General features: G+C 39.4%; 1 protein-coding gene and 1 pseudogene across 2 annotated transcripts in view; both read right to left on the bottom strand.

Moving 5' to 3' along the window:
• The window catches only part of LOC307037327 (interferon-induced protein with tetratricopeptide repeats 5-like), a 122,437-nt gene that overhangs the window by 12,845 nt on the left and 96,622 nt on the right, over positions 1-12,970 (bottom strand). The gene's annotated exons all lie outside the window — the stretch shown is intronic.
• LOC307037305 (interferon-induced protein with tetratricopeptide repeats 1-like) lies at positions 1,172-3,842 on the bottom strand (annotated as a pseudogene). The gene is made up of 2 exons (XR_013810591.1): positions 3,385-3,842; positions 1,172-2,926 (listed from the first exon to the last, which is right to left on the bottom strand). The product of XR_013810591.1 is annotated as an interferon-induced protein with tetratricopeptide repeats 1-like (transcript).

A 12,970-nucleotide genomic window follows, 5' to 3' on the forward strand; every position in this document is an offset into this window, starting at 1 on the left:
TATGATCATATGGTCTTATTGCACCTTGGTCCTTGACTATCATTTCCTTAGAAGAAAGCTAAACAACACATATCTCACATGACTCATCATTATATTACCTCTCAAGTGGATTTAAGGTTAAACTCTTCATCTTGGAGTGTTGGAGCTATACATTGATTTATATTATTTAGTCGTTCAACTTTTATTTAGTTGATTGTATATGTATCTTCTATTTACTGTAATGATTTCAGTTTATAAAGTAGTTGTTTATAGTATGCTTTTATTTTGATGGCAGGTTTGGTCACAGGGTGTTTATGTATATATTTGAGACAGGTGTAGGTGGGATTAGCGAGACTAAATGGGCATATGTTATTTTTACCAGGGAAAAGTCAAAAGGAGGCCACAAGAAAGGCAAAAAGGGCAAGATATAAGATAACCATTGATCTTGTACTGTTTGATATTGGATCATTAAGTTAACTTCCAAATCGAGATTCTTGCCTGGACTTTGGATCTTTATTTCTTTATAATTTCGCAACTACACTTAGTAAAAAATACAAACCCAAGATACCACTTTCTTTATGACTGCACCCTCACAATCAGAACCCATTACATTGGCCAACTATGTGTGCATTGGCAAGGACTTATATATAAAGGTGAATTTATAAATATAAAAAAATACTTCAAATTGAAAAGGTGGACAAGGAAGCCCTCATATGTATACATACATGTCTATATTCATATATGATTTATTGAGAAAGGGACAGTGCATGATGATATGTAAATTAGTCGTGGCATTATTTAATACATATTTATATAATATTATTTCCCCTTTGAGCAGCAGCTGTCTGCAGAGTGTCAGAATGAAGAACTGTTGGAGACACCTGCTACACCATGACGCTCTGTTGCTGCCATCTACTGCTGTAACCAGGTTACTGTTTGGATACCACTTCCTGTTGACAGGGTACTGCTGGACTTAAAAGATCAAACACTTCTTTTAACATAAAAGCTTATCTTTGATCTTTTCTCATATGTTCCCTTATCCCCTGGGAACATTCTTATACAGCTCTTTTGTTTAATCCTTTTTGATTTCAAAGTGGAATATTTAAGCACCTTGTGTGCAGTAAGGCTAAATTATGTGAAGAGAATATGAATGTATTAACCCTAAAGCAACCAAAGAAAAGTGGGTTTGCATAATGCCCTTTTATTGTTTTTACAGTATAGAGGCACTCTTGACATACAATCAGTTGCATCATGCAATAATATTGAGGTTATACATATCGAAATACCAATCACACATTTTTATATTACACAAATAAAGGCTTACGGCAATGCACATTTCATAGGTTATAGAGTATTTTAGCTAGAAAGAACAGTGCACATGGAAAACACATACACATAGTTCAGGAAAACAACATGTCAACAACCAGTGTTAAAAAGGATTTGGCTTGTTTCCTAAATCGAGTGTAGGCTACTACTGCTGACAGTTTTTCAGTGCATAAATATAAGCTTTTAGATACATCTTTAAACAGCCTATACTACTTGTTAAAACTGCCTTTAAAGTACACAGCTCAATAAATAAGTATGTACAGATTATTTGTAGGTAATGCAATACCTATGTTTTTTCTGATTGTTCTCCCTGTGCTGTCAAGAACACTACGGCTCTTGCAACTTTGCCAGAAACTTCCTTATTTCTCCGCACATTCTGTCCCTGCCTTTGTCTCTAATCTTCTCCAGAACTTTGATGCTGTCCTTACGAAAGAAGGATTGGAGCTGTATCGCTGCTGCCTTCATGTGACATCGTATTGACATTTTGCGATCCTGTTTTTGTACATGTAGATATTTTGCGTAGCTGTTGAAAAGAACCTGTTGCCTGCAAGTTCCAGATCACTTTTTAGCAGTTCCTGATATATCCGCTTGGCTTAGCCTGACCATCATGTGACTGTGCGTATATCGTGGCAAGGTGTATTTTCCTCATAAGTGAGGAATGAGGGTAAAGACAAATCACCTCCTGATGGAGACTGACTGCTCTGTCTAGCATGCTTTTCTTTGGGGGACCCTCACTCCAAAAGAGCCTCTTTTCGTAGTAGCAGAGAGCAGCACGTCTCTTCAGATAACGCTCATCCGGATGGTTCTTCAGAGCCTTTTCTGCCAAATCAATGGCCTCATCAGATATATACTTTCTGTAAACCCATAGCAATGGTTTTAACCACTGTAGCTGCTGACAGGACTTCTCAAAACCTTTGTGGCTAACTCACGTGCTTCAGCTTCTATTCTTTCTCCTCTCTGAGCACGTTGACAAAGGTAGTGAGCAGCAAGGTACAAGTTATCTGGATCCTGTTCTTTGGCAATTGTCATTTGATCCAATATGTCATCTTCCAGCCCTGTGCTGCTGTGCTTAGAAGCATACAATAAAGCTAAGACATGCCAGCTGTTCCACTCCACCATGTCCGGCTGCATCTCGATGGCTCTCTGGAAGTAATCTGCAACCAGTTTTATGTCGCCGTTAAACGTCATCAGCGTATAGGCTTTTTCAGCGTAGGTCTCCGGGTGGAGCTCCTCCTGGGATGGAGATGGGTATTTTTTAATCAGGGCGTCAACCTTAGACAGGTAGGCCTCGCTCTCTGCTTGGTCTCCCAGTTGGTGATGCAGCCAAGCCAGGTTCCCGTAGTTCACCACTAACCACGGGCCCTCACCTTTGTTTCTCATGTTATTGAAGGCCTCTGTAGCCTTGTTGAAGAAACTTAGGGCGTCTTCATTGAAGCCCAGCTTGTACTGAATGAACCCCCGCAGGTTGTAGATGTGACCCAACCAGCTGTTTCCCTCAGTGCCAATGTCCTTCACGGTTTCCCTTAAAGATATAAGTAAGGATCTGCTGGGGTCCAGATGCCAGGTGAAGTGGCACTGCACGGCCTCCAGTTTGGACACGAGTGTTTGACTCTTAGAGGCACTGTAGAACAAGAAGAGTACATATTAAAACAAATCTGTTATAGATTAATGTTATATCTTCTAAAGCAGGGTTTCCCAAAGTGTGGGAAGGTGAGCCTCCCCTCAGAGAACATAATCACAGCCGCGCCCCCCCTCACAAATAATTATTGCTATTATTATTATTATTATTGTTGTTGTTGCTATAATGTAGGGGTATTCAATTGCATTTCAAAGAGGTCCAGTGAGAGAAAATGTCATAAAATGCTCATTTTTCGCTACCTTTCTCTTTTAGCTGAGCGTCACCTCCTTAAAACATTAAACAATAGATTTTTAAACCTCTTTATCTTTATGTTTTAAACATGTTGAGGTTACGGATGGCAGCTTCCTCATACTTTACATTCGGAGAGAAATAGTTGAGACGGAGATGTCTTTAACAGCAGGGAGGAGTAACGTTTCACCAATGTTGTGAGGTTTACCTGCCTTATCCGTAACGCCACTCGGTATGATGCTTCGGTTGCCTTTGTATTCACAGTGCTAAATGTGTCAATGACATTTTTCTGTGACTGCAATTCCTTGAGCTTCCGGTCAAAAAACTCCTGTGGCTTGGTCACCAAACATGGGTGTTTCGTCTCAATATGACGCCGGAGTTTACATGGTCTCATACTGTCATTAGCTAGCACCTCGTTGCAGATAACACACTGTAGCAGTGGAGTGTCATCAGGACCGGTCCAATTTTCAAATAATCATTGTCATACTTCCTCCGTTTTCTGACAGACGCTGTCTCCTCTCTCACTTTAGGTAACTTCACTAAAATCTATCCATATTGTGCCGCTCGCATACATTTAGCTGAAGTTAACTAGCTAGATTTCACTGTTTCTCTTCATTTTTTTCTGGCGGCTGCGCCTCCCTTGAAGCTCTCTGGCGCCCCCCAGGGGAGGCGCGCCTCACACTTTGGGAACCCCTGCTCTAAAGTGTGCTATGTTTGGATAAACACATTTCATAGGGATGAAGGAAGACCTATAAAAATTGAGTAATGAAACTTGAATGAACAGGAAGGGAGGAAAGGATTTATATTTGTGTTAGTTGCTGGACAAAGAATAATTGAGCTCTATACAATGTATACTGTGTTTCGTTGTCTATTTGAAGAAATAAATGTGATTTGATCTGCAGCAAGGAAGAAGGTCACTTAAAAAAGTGGAGGCCACATAAGAAAGGAAGAATAAGCGAATTAATGGATAAAAATGAGTATCACCAACCCAGTCTCACAAAAAAACGTGTAGTAACTACGTTGGTCCACAACTTGGGACGTAGTATTTCTACAAAAACGCCTCTGAAATTGTAAGATCCCTACGTTTTTTTTCACCATTTATTCCAATGGCTGGCCTCTATGTCACGTGATCTTCACATTTCTCATGCAGAAAAAAAAAACATGGCCGAACTTCCTTTTATTCTCGGTGGAAAATGCCTATTTTAAAGTTAGTTTTGCCATTAAAATGCGTTTTGATGTCATTTGATGCGAGAAATATGAGTTGTTATTTCAGATTATGTGTGCAGTGGATGTATGATCTTTAGTTTGCTAGTTATTACGAAGATTACTTCAGGAAATTGTGTCCATACAGCGTTTTCATTGTTACCAAGGTGGTTTCTAGGGACGCTGCTATTGATATTATTTCTGTTATGTTGTGTAACTGTTTAATGGTGTTATCTTTATTGCTAACCCCTTCCCCGTCAATGTATACTGTTGGTCCACAGCGCAAACGTATTAGTTTAACAAAATCTGCATCTAAAATGGTGGCATAGATGCATTATTTTCCCCTGTGCAATTCCAGTCTCACATCACACATCTCATTAACAAATACCGGAAACAGACCGAAAACATTTTTTAAAAATAAAATAAAATATTACTTTAGTGTGCTTGCTTTTCTCTTTGAAAGTCATCACATAACGGCATTTTAATACACGGTTTGGCTGTATTAAATATTAAATATCTGCCTTAGTTCTCTATTTATATAGCCCTGATGAGAAGACTTCTAGACAAACACGAGGAACTGCCGCCAACACTGAAAACGTGACGTGGATCCAGAGGTCAGGTTAACCGAATATTTTCCGTCAAGGACGGATTTTTTCTAACAATGACGGAAAAATCTGAAAGCATTCAAACATTTTGACAGATTAGAACACAACTCGGAACAGCGCCAACATGTCCACCAGCGGCCCACATTATATTACATCCTTAGTGGCCAGGTAGACTGAGGGCGATCTACTGCACTCTACTGTAGTCTGTAACTATTATTTAGTCATTCACACCCCTGTCCAGTTGATGGCGAGTGTGTGTATATTAAGTAGCTATTGTCTAGTCTTGTTTTTGACCTTGTTGATTACCTCGTTGTTGAACCGGCTTTAGCAATCGCAAAATGTCACGGCAGCTGATCGTCCGAAGCTTTTTTAATAAGCCCAGTAATTGTGATGGTGTGGATAAACGAGGTGAAAAAAGAAGAATTGATGCGGTGGAGGATGAAGGACAAGCCAGTGAGACTAAAACTGATAACGTTAAGCCAGCGGCAGAGGGGCAAGCAAGTGGCAAGGAGTTCAAGCGGGAGTACCGGTTCAGTGGGAGCAAGAGTTAAAGTGGCTGGGGAGGGAAGATGGCAAAATGTTCTGCAACATCTGTAGAGAAGCTAAGGTGAGTAATGGATTTGTCCGAGGGTGCACAACGATGCAGAAATCAGCGTTCAGGCTAGGCTACAGCAGGTCAATTGAGTTTTTCTTATAAATGTTTTGTTCATATTTTGATTGTAATTGTCTCATTTAAAACGATGGCATTGTTCATATTTGCCTGTTTTTTTTAGCGGCCTCTGCCCCCCTCTGCTGTGCTGTCAGTGTAGGGAAAAATAAATCATTCTTGTTCGTGTTGACATGAGAAGTGACCACACAGTCGGTGTGTTTTTTTCTCCATGCCCTTAAAAGTTCTGTATGAATCATTAAAAAAAAATGAATGAATGAACATTTGCTGCTCATCTCATCATTAAAACATGAAAAATAAAATGACGGGTAATAATGGATTATGACGGAAATGTTACGATCTTGTCCGTCAAAATGACGGACAACGAAAAAGTCTAACGCAACCACTGCGTGGATCAGAAATATATCAGCAATTAAACAACATCTTACATTTATTTTCACACAATACGTCTCCTTGCACTTTCAACACTAATTCGGCTGACTTTTATATTTGATCCAATTGGTAGATAGGCTGTATTTACACCATAAAGGTGCACAGCTGATATAAAGGGACACCTAGTGGTTAAAGCATGTTATTGAATTTCATTATTTTTATTATTAGATATTGATAGGATCCCTATAAAGTATATTCATTACTTGTTATTCTCTACTAATAGTTGATTAAAGACTGTATATATTGACTATTTTGCACATCCCTTTCAAGATTTCAAGATTTTCTAAGGTTTATTGAAATATCATACACAAACGGTGTAGTTATGCAATGAATGAAAAACTTGGGTCGCACGTTCCTCAAAAGTGCATTACAAGACTGTTGTGTATGAGTAAAAATACATTAATGAAGCAAGGGACAGAGGATACGGGTACTAAGCTTTTTACTGTTGTTCATGCTTCTTTTCCGCCACAGCATCAACTCCCGGGCATACACTTATTCTCTCCACATTGTAGGTTACTCTGGTTACACGGCGCCCCCTATAGAGAACCGCAGTGACGCGTCCAAAAACCCGGAAGTAAGTTAGCATTTTTAGCACTTCCGGTTCCTTCGTCAAAAAGCAATGCATTGTTTCCATAGGGTTTTGGAAAATAGCTCGAAATAAGGTCTGTGGTTGACACAAATTTAAGAGATAAATCACGTTTTGTTCTACGACATTAAATACATCAGCAGTGACCCCACTGGGGATTTTTGAAGAGTTTACGTGTCTGAAAAACGATGGTTGTTACCGAGTGGCTGAATAGGACTACAGAAATTGTCGAGGCCGTTGTACGTCATTACGCCTAACACGTAAACACTCCCGCTAAGTTTGTTATGCCCTGTGTTCTGCTTGAAAGCAAGTACCTGCCTATCTTTAGTATCTGTAGTATCTTTAGTATCTATATATCTATATCTGACAATTAGAATCTGTATTTTTGAAATTGTCGTTTTTAACACCGTAGTTTTACAAATTATAGAATAATTAATTACCAGTGTTTTCCAATTTTAATCGGCAGTTCGTTTCGTTAGCTAACGTTAGCTAAAGCTAGCGCTACTAGTTAGTTACGCAAGGGTTTGTTGCTTTGCTCCGGGTTGCAGCCACAGGTCTTCGCATGAAACGTGCTTGTTCTATCGTTTCCCGGCCGATGTTTTCCAAAGGAGATTCTGGATTCGTGTCATGAGGTAAGCTGACGTTACATTTTTGTCCATGTCACGGTGAAATGTAAGTGATGGGTAGTGACTGTATCGCCGTTATAGAGATGGCGCTGCTGAAAAGACCGCAAATTAAGTAAAGATAATGAATAAATCCTATTAAAACCTATGTGGCTTATATGATAAGTCTAATTAACACAAGCAGCATAACGTTTCACCATGTAACTAAAGATTGTAGTCAGGGAAATCAGTTTGACATATTGAACTAATAACAAATCACCTCTGGCTGGCAGAGAACTCTCTGCTCCATAGCTTCTCTTGGACGTAAAATCACATGTACATTTTACATTTATATTCAATTTAATATCCCATCCCTCACATACTTTTGTATATATAATAACTTATATTTTGTTTTTCTTGTTATGCTGCTGCAACACAAACATTTCTTAAATTGGGATCAATACAGTAATATCTTATCTTAATTAATTAAGAAATATAACTATTATAATTAGTGTAGCAGCTGACACCTATTTTCAATATGGATTAATCTACCATTTATTTCTTTATTTAAATATTGATCTATAAAAATGTCGAAATAGGGAAAATGTTCACGAGACTTATCAAAGTGCAAGGTTACATTTAGATGTTTTGTTTTAGCCTATGTACTGTATGTCTTAATGCTCTTATATGTGACGGGGTGACTTCCATGAAACTAATATTTTATATCTTCTCAACAGATGAGCTGACAGGAAACCTAACACTCTAACAACCACAACATTGCAAAGGCGAGTAAATGTAACATCAATCCTCAATAATTTACATTAAAATAATGTTATATTGATAAAGTACTCACTAAACTTACGATTAATTTAACTTATTTTCTTCCAAAAGTTAATTATCCAAAGCCTCTGTACACCCCCTTCTATTTACATGTAATGGTTTGGTCCTGCCTCCAAACGCGGTGCGGCACCGGCACTTGCAGAGAGTGAAAACATGTGAGGAGGGATGCTAGCCTAGTACTTAGCATACACTTGTGTTGTACGATGTCTCAACGACTCAAAAAGTCAGGCTCTAAGAAAAGAAGAGAAAGGAGAGAAAGACAAGAGAGAGGGACTAAAGGGCGACAGTATGTCATCCAGTTTTTCACAAGAAAAGGTATGGTCCATGAGTGGTGGAAATTATTCTGTTAGCTAATGTTTTGATTTTACTAAGCTGACATTAAGTAGACTACTGTTAATATCTTTACAGAAAATTCAGAGGTTTTTCATTTCACTGCTCTTTTAGCTGACATTTAAAGGTAGGGTAGGTAATTCACTTCAGAAACACTTTTTGTTATATTCCATGGAATGCTCTTAACATCCCGATAGCAATGAATATATTAAATGCTTTGACAATAAATACATACAAACATTTCATCTGTGGAAGCCTTGGCACTGTAAAAAGCACGACCAATCATCTGAGCCGGCCCGGCTAAAATAACTGGATGGCCTACCTGCTTGTCAGCCTTCCACCTGTGCACAAACTTATATCGTGCCCTCATTGGTCATGTGCGCGTTTGTGTGTGTTGGAGGAGGGGCTCTGTAAGGAAGTCTGAAGGAAGGAGCATATTTTTTCGGTTGTGTACTTTCAAATTCTAGCGCACTCGAGCTGGTTTTTCCATTCTTACCTCCTTACCTTTAATAAATGCAGGCACATTTTTAGCGCCTATTCATACTAAATCAGTTGTCCCTCCCCCTGGTGCCAGGACCAACAGATCCATCTCTAAGCTCAGCAGCCCTGTCCCCCCATAATGCTGAACCTGAACCAGCTTTTCTCCCAACTGAAGGAGGTGAGAAGCATTGTGTTGAATTACATGAAACTTAACATATTTGAAGGGAGACTATATATATATATCAAAACAAAAAGCTAACATCTTATTTTGATTATACATTTCAAACACAGTATTTTCCCACATAGCCAATGATCTATATAAAACAAAAAACTGCTTTTAGTCTATTTGGATGATGGACAGTTTGAAGCGTTGAGTGAGGCTGTATTAGGTAAACTACATGTTAATCACCGACATTTTGGTTATGATATTAATACTAATGTTATTATATTGAAGCAGGGGTGGGGAACCTCCGGCCCCCGGGCCGTATACGGACCACTAGACCATTTGGTACGGCCCTCGAGGTAATTTATAAACAAAGTGGCCTGTGCCTGGTGGTGGGGCCCAATGTGATATATTTTCATGGGGCCCAAAATCCCTGGCGGCGCCCCTGCTGACACAGAAGCCCTTGATTTGCAATGCTTCACTAATTGTCATTTCCAGTGGCGGCTGGTGGAAAATATTTTTGGTGGGGCTGTTGATATAGTGAGTAAAAACATTTTTTTTGGGAGAAATGACCCCTTAAATTGGGACTTCTGGTGATGTAATGGCCCCATAAAATCGTGGTTCTAGGGCCAGGAACAACCAGGCTGAGTCGGGCTGAGTATGCTAAACTAGAGAGAGAATCGCTGTCAAGGGGGCTACAACTACAACAAGATGAACATATTTGACCGTGATTTAATTGTAATACACGTTTCAAAATGATGCCGAAGTAACAACATACTGATACCGGATAGTAAAAACCATGAATTAACAAGACAAGTCAAGTCTGCAGACAGACGGCAGGCGAAAAACCTTTTAAAATGCGTGTTGTCTAAATGGAGATTTGGCTAAGCTAACGTTGTAAATGCTCCGACCGTCCACACTCACAACAACGGCCTATACAGACATAAATAAACCAGCGACTGTATTCACCATGACACAGACAGTATGAGGTTTGTACTTGTTTAACTTTTGTCTAGTTTCTGAACAGATATGAAGAGCTGTGAGCTCTGAGTGCTAAGGGCTAACGGCTGTGTTGTTTTTCTGGGGAGCTCATTGAAGATGACGTCACGGCTCCGCCTACACTGCGATAGAATAGATACTACCCAAGTTCCTAAACTGTAATGGAAATGCGCCATAAAGTGAGCCAGTCCTAAAGACGGGGAAGGAGAAATTGAGGCTTAAAAATATGAGAAGACTGATCAATACCTCTATAATCTTCAGTGTGGAAAATATTATTTATCAACCTGAATATCTACCACTGTACTAGGAATTTGTATTCACAGAACTGGTCTTTGTTTTTTTCCTTTCTTAAAACTGTTCATGGTTTATGACCCAACACCTCCATCAAGTGTCTTTATAGTGAACTGCATGTGGGATATAAAAACTGTAGATAATGTGTTTCTGGTCATTAATAGCATCTTTTCAGTAGCATTAATTATAAATATTTAAGTGGTTCAATACAAGTCACTACAGCATTTCAAACTGAACTGTGAATAAATGCAATATAAAAAAAAAAACACAGCACAAAACGTAGAGCTTTACATTTGTATAAGACTTATAAAAAAAGAAAAAACAACACATTAACCAAGGCATGTCATACATTGTGTTTTTCTTTGTTTCTCTGAGGATTATTTACAAACAGGCTGATTTACATATAGCATAGCAATAACTCAGAAATGAAAAAGCTACATCCTCTAACACGATCAACCAGTTAGCATAATGATAATATATTTGTACAATGTAACTGGCAAGGCTAGAGCAAGAAAGAACATAAAGAAGTTTGCAAAAGGTTTAAATAACTTCAAGTATCTGTCTTCAGATTTCGTGGAGGTTTTAGTCCGATGGGAAGCAGATTTAAAGCGACACCGAAAATAAACCAAAAATGTGGTGGAGCTGCAAACCCTGTATCGTTGCTGGGACAGGACAGGAGGAGCTATAACCGTTGGAAAATACATCACAGACAATGCAACAAACGTGGAGACAGAACAATCACTTCTGTGATAAATGCACACTTATTAATAAACTTATAACACAACCATGGGAGACCTCCTCTCTACATACATGTATAAAGTGATATCCAGCTTAGTGGCCTATAGCACATTTTTTACTGCTTTGAATAACAAAAACAAAAGGAAACAATAAACAACTGTTCCTCTGGGGGAAATGAGTCGAACGCAACAGGTTTCCAAACAGTCCTCATGTTCCTGGACTTTGTGGTTGAACAACATTGAAAACATCTTTGGTATCCAAAAGTAACTTCACAACACAGGACTTTCTTGAAAAAGAGAGTTTTAATCTCAATGAGACCTATCCTGGTTAAATAAAGGTAAAATAAACAACATTCTGCGGCCGTTTAATTGTCTCTCTAATAAAACGCATTTTATTTTTTAAGGGTCGGCCGTGTGTGTGTGTGTGTGTGTGTGTGTGTGTGTGTGTGTGTGTGTGTGTGTGTGTGTGTGTGTGTGTGTGTGTGTGTGTGTGTCTTTATTTGTAGAGGAATTTTGCCCTTCTCTCCTTCTGAGTGGCAAACCTCTCAATGACTGGTGTTGAAGTCACGAATGCTGCTAATTAGTTTTGTCTCAATTGACAGCTTAGCCAGAGCATTCAGGCGATCCTGTGTCATGCTGTTCCTCAAGAAAGACTTGATCCTTTTCAGAGTGGAAAAGCACCTCTCTGCCTCAGCCGTAGCCATGGGTGTGGTTAAAAGAACCTTCAGAAGACTGACAGTCTCTGTGAATGTCTCCTGCAGATTGAACTGGTCAGTGTCATAGACGAGGGACAGTTCCGTCTTGAGCTTTGCCTTGTCTAGTAGAGGGTACGCCTCCACAGTTGTTTTCAGCGCTGCTTCAGGGAATGTTTGGCTGTGTTGCTCGAACAGGTCTCCTTGCAGGAGGGTGGCGCTGATCAGGGGCCGTATTCACAAAGGATCTTAGGGCTAAAAGTAGCTCCTAACTGGCGAATTTAGGAGAAACTCCTAAACATAATGGGCGTGTCAGTCTTAAATTTAGGACTCCTAATTTTATTCACTAAGAGCAATTCACAAAGTATTTTAGGCCTAAAAGTAGCACCTAAGTTTAGGAGAGCTTAAAAGTCCTCGAGGGGACTCCTAACTCAGTAAGACCTATTCACAAAGAATCTGAAAATGGCTGCGAGACGAAATGTTTTGGAGACAATGGAAGACTGTGAATTGATCAAGAGATATAGGCTAAATCGTGAGGGTATCAAACTTGTTGTGGAATTAGTGCGGGATGCAATAACATCCCCAACTAACAGGAATAACCCGATTAGTCCGGAAATAAAATGTTTGGCAACACTACGATATTTAGCAACAGGGAAAATGCAACTTTGCAATGCCGACGATTTAGGAATATCGCAACCATCAGTCAGCCGTGCCATAAACCAAATCATCAACGCGCTCTCTAGACCACATATCATCCAACAGTTTATCCGGTTTCCTTTGGACAATCAACAACTACACAGGATCAAAGCCAACTTCATGGCAATTGCAGGTATGCCCGGTGTGGTCGGTGCTATTGACGGGACGCACATAAAAATAATTGCGCCATCAAAAGATGAGGACGTGTTCGTCAATAGAAAGAAAGTACATTCCATCAACACGCAGATTGTTTTCATTCATCATGATAGGGGGACTTGAATGGCGGTATGGGCTGTTATTGAAAGTGTTTAAGTGCTGGAAATATGCTCATTGGATAATAGTTTGCAGGGTGCTTTTAATTGCCCCCTTGATTTAATGCAATTACGTATTTTTATTGTTTGCTCTCTCTCTTTAACGTGCATATACAACGTCATTATGGTGGTCTGCACAAACTTGTCATCATGCGTGTATTCTG

This window comes from Notothenia rossii, assembly GCF_949606895.1.
Source record: "Notothenia rossii genome assembly, chromosome: 1".
NCBI classification, from domain to species: Eukaryota; Metazoa; Chordata; class Actinopteri; order Perciformes; family Nototheniidae; genus Notothenia; species Notothenia rossii.